The following is a 7,038-nucleotide window of genomic DNA, read 5'->3' as shown; positions in this document are numbered from 1 at the left end:
CGCCTCTAAGGCCGAATCCCGTCTAGCCATTGTGGCAACAATATCGCTAAGGAGTCCCGAGGGTCGAAAGGCTCGAAAATACGTGACTTTACTAGGCGCGGTCGACCCACGTGGCGCCGCGCCGTACGGGCCCTACTTGTTTGCCGGACGGGGCACTCGGGCGGCGCTGTCTGGGATCTGTTCCCGGCGCCGCCCTGCCCCTATCGGTCGACCATGGGTGTCTATATTTCGATGTCGGGACTCGGAATCGTCTGTAGACGATTTAGGTACCGGGTAGGGTGTTGTACTCGGTAGAGCAGTTGCCACGCTGCGATCTGTTGAGACTCAGCCCTAGCTTGGGGGATTCGTCTTGTCGCGAGACGAGACCCCCAGGGGCTGGTCGCCAGAAGGGGCACGTGTGTGCCCCCCTTGCTTTTGTTTCTGTCCGTAGCATCTCTGGGCGTATCGGTCTGGCCGGGCGCGCCGCACCCAGGGCGCTGCATTGGGTGCGGCGGACGTCGGCGCATCGGTTGGCGGGCCCCTTGCCGCTGGCGCGGGCGCTGCGATGGGTGCCGCCTCCGTGCGCGCGGGGGAGGCGGCGCCGGCCGGACGCCTTGTGTTCCACCGCTCTACAGTGTATCGCTTTGGCGGCCGGCGATGGGTGCCGCGATGGGTGCCGGACGGGTGCCGGACGGTCGATGTCGGCCCACTGGCCGGCGCGACGCGTGGAGGCGGCGTCGTCGGGCGGGTGTCGGGCGGTGCCCGGCGGGCAACGGTACGTTTTCGCCGTCCCCCCCGGCGTGTGGTAACATAGCGTCCACCGCAGTACGGTGAACTACAATACCCATACACTATGGATGTGAAATAAAATATAATAACACATGTTGCTTCGCAAGAAAATAGACTTGGGATAGGGTGTGCAGTTGGCAAGTCCCCGGGGCGGCTAGTGTGGGTGGTGGTAAGTCCGTAGGGGGCGCGGATTACGAAATAGAGAGATAGTGGTGACACGACACACTCGCGCGTGCCCCCTCGTACCGACGACATGAATGTCCATAGTAAAGATAACATGCTTCCATCTACAGGGATCCGACGGAACTACGCCAACCATGGTGGCAAAACAGTATCGCCATCTATGAAAATACGGCGAAACCGCATGCAATACCTCCATCTATGCGAATCGGACAACACTACGTCCGCCACGTCGAGCGCACCACAAAACATACCGCCATCTGTAGGTCTCCCGCAACATGACCTCCTGCAACTACGATACCGCCATCTATGAGACGCCAAGCCGAGGCACGAAGTCGTGGACCGGCAATCACTCCACCTGCACCCGTTCCTGTCCCACCCCAACCGCCCAACTCGCAACTCCAGCGGATGAACGGCGGACCTTTCCCGCACTCGCAAGGTGCAATCCACCCCTATAACTTGCGTTTCATGAAGAGTTATTTCCAATATGCGACATTCCCGCTGTCCCTATGTAATGTTCTCTTGGCACAAATAGAGACTACAGATTTGATGTGCTAATTGCAAGTTTTAAGACTGACTAATTGTAAGTTCTATGAATTGACGTAGTAGTAATATTTTAAGCTTTTAACTTGTTTTTGAGAAATTTAAGCTGGTGACTAACAACAATTTTAATGTAAATATTTATGTCCATGGCAAGTTTTATGTAATCATATCCTAGAAAGGTGAGGTTTTAAATGCGTTAAATGCATGTAAAACAGCGAGCTACATATGATATCTTTAATCCTAAGTTTTATATTCCTATAAAATTGGTAAAGTTTCATTGGTCATATAGATGCAAATTAATATGAACACCAAATTAAGACTGCTTCAATTGAAAGTATGCATTCTTGATAAATGAACAATAACTGTATGTATAGTTAACTTAAACAAAATTGTATCAATATACTCCAGCATGTTTAAGACATAATCTTTAACCATTACTTAATCTCATACAATATCTTAACTTACATTAACTTAAACTTTAGAATTATAATTTAAATCTATGTATATTTATTTTGTAATAAGTATTTACAGCTGCAATCTATACTTAGAAAGAGGGCATAGTGGTCCACCTCCACGTTGAGCGGACGCGGCAGGCGGCGCAGCTGCGCGCCGGCGCACCCTGCGCGCGGCGCCGTGCGGCCAAAGTAGGTCTTCGCGGGCCCGGTGCGAAGCGCGGTGGACATCTGCAGTGTGCTGGTCTGTTTGAGGACTGTGTGCGTTGAGGATGCGCCGCCGCCCGGCGCTCGGCGCCGCGACGCCGTCTGCTGCTCTGTTGCCTCAGCGGTTCTCGCTGGTGGTTTGTATCGCAGCTGTGCGGACGTGTTGGCACGTGCGCTGTGCTGGGAGAGTTCGCTTCGACACCCAAGTAGGGCTTTTGTCCTTCTGTGGCGCTGGTGTTGGAGCTGCCGGTCACCGTAGGTGACCCGTGTTGTCTCCCGCCGGCAATGCCACGACAGCACGCTCCCGGGCCTCTGTCGGCAGCGGCAGGCTTAGTTGGGAGCACGGGTGGTCGCACCTAAAGCGTCTACTCGCCTAACTCCGGGCGATTGCGCCTCTCTCGAATCCGACCAAGTACTTAGGACGGTGCTGCGCGCCGCCGGGACCTGAGAGGGTTTCGAGGTGTATTGTACAGGGGAGCTCAGCCTCTTCCTGTTTGCAGAATAATTGAGCGGACGCTTGCGTGTTCGCGCGGGCCCCCGGGACACACTCCCGGGTGGCCGGCTGCTCAGCTCTAGTTGACGCAGCTCCCTGGTTGATCCTGCCAGTAGTCATATGCTTGTCTCAAAGATTAAGCCATGCATGTCTCAGCACAAGCCGCATTAAAGTGAAACCGCGAATGGCTCATTAAATAAGTTATGGTTCCTTAGATCGTACCCACGTTACTTGGATAACTGTGGTAATTCTAGAGCTAATACATGCAAGCAGAGAGTATTACCAGTGCAGTGTCGTCTGGCCAGAACGGCAAAGATGGCTGATGCAGTATTGGGAGGCTAAACTTCGTTTTCAGAAAGAACTCCAGGCTGTTAGGATACAAAGCTGGGAAAATTTCGTCCAGAGCCAATTGGCATTGGACACCTGGGGTACACCGTATAAATTAGTACGAGAAAAGATCCGCTCTCCACTGGAATTATCAACAGTCAGGCACGGGGACAGGATGACGGAATCCTGGCAGGAAACTGCTGAGGTCCTCCTCCGGTCCCTGTTGCCTGACGATAGCGCGGATGGGGAAACTATTCAGCAACAACAACTAAGACAAGATAATCTTAATGAGTACATCAACAATACGGCAGTCTACCCTTTCTCGGAGGAAGAGGTGGCTGCCCACATAAAATCACTTAAAAGAGGCAAAGCTCCCGGGCCAGATGGCATTGTAGCTGAGGTGGTGCAGTCCCTAGCTCCCCAGCTAACTGCACCACTCACTCACTTATATAATGAGTGTCTGATACAGCAAAAAATTCCAAGTGTGTGGAAGTCCGCAAACGTAGTCATCATTCGGAAAGGACTAGATAAAGATCCTACAAACGTAAAATCCTATAGACCAATTTGTCTAATCAACATACTAGGTAAAATATTAGAAAAGCTGCTTGCTGACAGACTGGCTGCACATAGAGTGCTGCGTGGGGTGAGCGACAGGCAATTCGGCTTCAGGCCTGGACGATCGACATCTGATGCGATCGCCCTGGCTGCTGAGGTCTGTGGCTCTACCCCACATAAGTACGTGGTAGGCATTATGGTTGACATCAGTGGCGCCTTCGACAACCTGTGGTGGCCTTCGCTCTTCTCCTGCTTGCGGGAGAAGGAGTGTCCAGGGCCGCTATATGGATGTCTGAGGAGCTATTGTGAGGAACGGGAGGTGTGGCTATCATCCTCTAGCAAGAGAATTGGAAAAGTTATAACAAAGGGTTGTCCTCAGGGTTCCGTGCTAGGGCCCCTGTTTTGGGACATCCATATGGAGCCTTTATTAGACACACTACAACAAAATGAAGAAGTGCTAGAGGTGATAGCCTATGCAGATGACCTCCTCCTGCTGGTCGGCGGCCGTAGCCGCGAAGACATTGAACCTAAAATAGAGAGTGCTTTAAACAAGCTACAACTATGGTGCCAAAACACCAAAATGACCTACTTACTATTGAAGGGACAACTAATCCGTAACCCGACTGTACGAATCAACCGCTCGCCGGTTCTTCGGAGACGTGACGCATGATACTTGGGCATCATCATTGATGAGAAGTGGATGGTGGTTGTTGGGATGTTTAAGGGGGACTAAACAGCGAAGGTCATCAGTCCCCCATTCCAAAATCAGGCGAGCCCAAAATCGACGGAGCAGGTAAAAACCAAAGGGGGAGGAGACGTCCCCCCAGGCGCTAAAAGAACACAAATGCAGCAACAAACACTACAAACAAGAACAGGACAGAGGCACACCAGACAGAAAGAAACAGAAGAAAGGAAGATGGCCGGAGACTGGTTGACTGACCACGAGAACAAAAATGGGAAAGAGTCAACCATCTCACGGCACACCAGAACAGCAACAGACACAAGGACAAAAGACACAGAAAGGGAAAGGTGCAGGACCTCCCTAAATCGAACCATAAAACGGACTACCACGGATAAAATTTAAAACGTCATCAGCCCTGGAGGCATCGTCAGATAAAACCAAAGCCAAAGTGCCCGGGAGATTAAAAGATTGCCGGAGTGTGCGCAGTAGAGGACACTCCAGCAAAATGTGGCCGACCATCAGCCGGGACCCACACCGACACAAGGGGGGATCCTCCTGACGCAAGAGATGGCCGTGCGTCAGGTATGTATGGCCGATGCGCAGCCGACACAGGACTACCGAGTCCCTGCGAGAAGCCCGCAGGGAGGAACGCCACACATCGGTCGTCTCCTTGACAGCCCGCAGTTTATTCGGGGCTGTCATGCCACGCCACTCAGCAGCCCACATCCCAATCAGCTTACGGCGCAACACCAGCTGCTGGTCGCGAGCCGTAAGGCCGATCTCCAAAGCCGGGGCGTCGATCGCCCCTTTGGCCAGCCTGTCTACACGTTCGTTCCCTGGGATGCCAACATGACCGGGCGTCCAAACCAGGACCACCGAACGACCAGAACGGGCAATGGCGGAAACAGACTCCTGAATGGAGGACACCAGTGGAGAGGAGGGATAGCAGCGGTCGATGGCCTGAAGGCTGCTCAGGGAGTCACTGCAGATCACGACGGACCTACCTGAGCAGAAACGCATATGCTCAAGAGCGCGCAATATGGCCACCAGCTCTGCAGTAAAAACACTACAGCCAGCTGGCAAGGAGCGCTGTTCAACATGGGCAGCGTGAGCAAAGGCGTAGTCAGTGCGACCATCAAACAGGGAACCATCAGTGTAGACAGGCTCATAGCCTGGAAATGATACGAGGAGCGCAAGAAAACGGCGACGGAGGGCCACAGGCGGAACCGAGTCCTTAGGGCCCTGTGCCAAATCCAGACAGACAGACGGCCGGGACAAACACCAGGGAGGCGTAGGTGTACGGACCCGGAAGGGAGGCAGAAGAGGGAATGACCCCAGTTCGGACAGCAGGGACTGGACACGAACAGCTACGGAAAGCCCAGACCTAGGTCGATGTTCGGGCAGATGAAGGACCATGGCAGGGAAAAGCAGGCGACGATTGGGATGGCCTGTCGAGCAATGGACGTGGACAGCATAGTCGGCGAGCAGACGATGGCGGCGAATCCGCAGCGGGGGAACCCTGGCTTCCACCAGTAGACTATCCACGGGACTAGTGCGAAAAGCGCCAGTTGCAAGCCGAACCCCACAGTGGTGTATGGGGTCTAACAACTGCAACACTGAGGGGGACGCAGACCCATAGGCCAGGCTCCCATAATCAAGCCGGGACTGCACAAGGGCTCTGTACAATCGCAGCAGCGTGCAGCGATCTGCACCCCAAGACGTGTGGCTAAGGCAGCGGAGGGCGTTGAGGTGCCGCCAGCATTTTTGCTTCAGCTGAGTAACATGAGGAACCCATGTGAGCCGGGCATCAAATACGAGTCCCAAGAAGCGGCAAGTGTCCACCACTTCAAGCAGGTGGCCGTCGAGGTAAAGTTCAGGATGAGGGTGGACCGTCCGACGCCTGCAGAAGTGCATAACCCGAGTCTTGGCAGCAGAGAACCGGAAACCATGAGTCAGAGCCCATGATGCTGCCTTGCGAACGGCGACTTGCAACCTGCGTTCGGCGACTCCCGTAGTCGTGGAGCTAAAGGAAATGCAGAAGTCGTCGACATACAAAGAAGGAGACACCGACGACCCCACTGCTGCAGCCAGACCATTAATGGCCACTAAAAATAAGGAGACGCTCAACACCGAGCCCTGCGGAACCCCATTTTCCTGTATATAAGAGGAACTAGAGGTGGCACCGACTTGCACCCGGAAAGAGTGGCGCAATAAAAAGCTTTGAAGAAAAGCCGGGAGCCGACCACGAAGACCCCACCCATGCAACGTGGCGAGGATGTGATGCCTCCATGTGGTGTCATACGCCTTCCGCAGATCGAAAAATACAGCAACGAGATGCTGACGTCGGACAAAGGCCGTACGGACAGCAGATTCCAGCCGCACCAAATTGTCCACTGCAGACCGGCCCCGACGGAAGCCACCCTGGGATGGAGCGTGGAGACCGCGCGACTCAAGGACCCAACACAAACGCCGCCCCACCATACGTTCGAGCAATTTGCACAAAACGTTGGTGAGGGTAATGGGACGATAGCTGTCCACCGCCAGTGGGTCCGCACCAGGCATCAAGATGGGGACAATAACACCCTCTCACCATTGCGACTCGAACACGCCTTCGCTCCAAATGCGATTAAATATCGCGAGAATGTGTCTCTGGCAGTCCCTGGAGAGATGCTTCAGCATCTGCGCGTGGATGCAGTCTGGGCCTGGTGCTGTATCAGGGCAATCGGCGAGGGCAGCGAGGAATTCCCTCTCGCTGAAAGGAGCATTGTATGTTTCATAATGACGCGTGTGGAATGAGAACGGCGTCCGCTCGGCTCGCTCCTTTAGAGAGC

The sequence above is a fragment of the Schistocerca piceifrons genome, unplaced genomic scaffold (assembly GCF_021461385.2).
Source record: "Schistocerca piceifrons isolate TAMUIC-IGC-003096 unplaced genomic scaffold, iqSchPice1.1 HiC_scaffold_936, whole genome shotgun sequence".
Lineage (NCBI taxonomy): Eukaryota > Metazoa > Arthropoda > Insecta > Orthoptera > Acrididae > Schistocerca > Schistocerca piceifrons.
Note: the sequence above shows the minus strand (reverse complement) of the source record.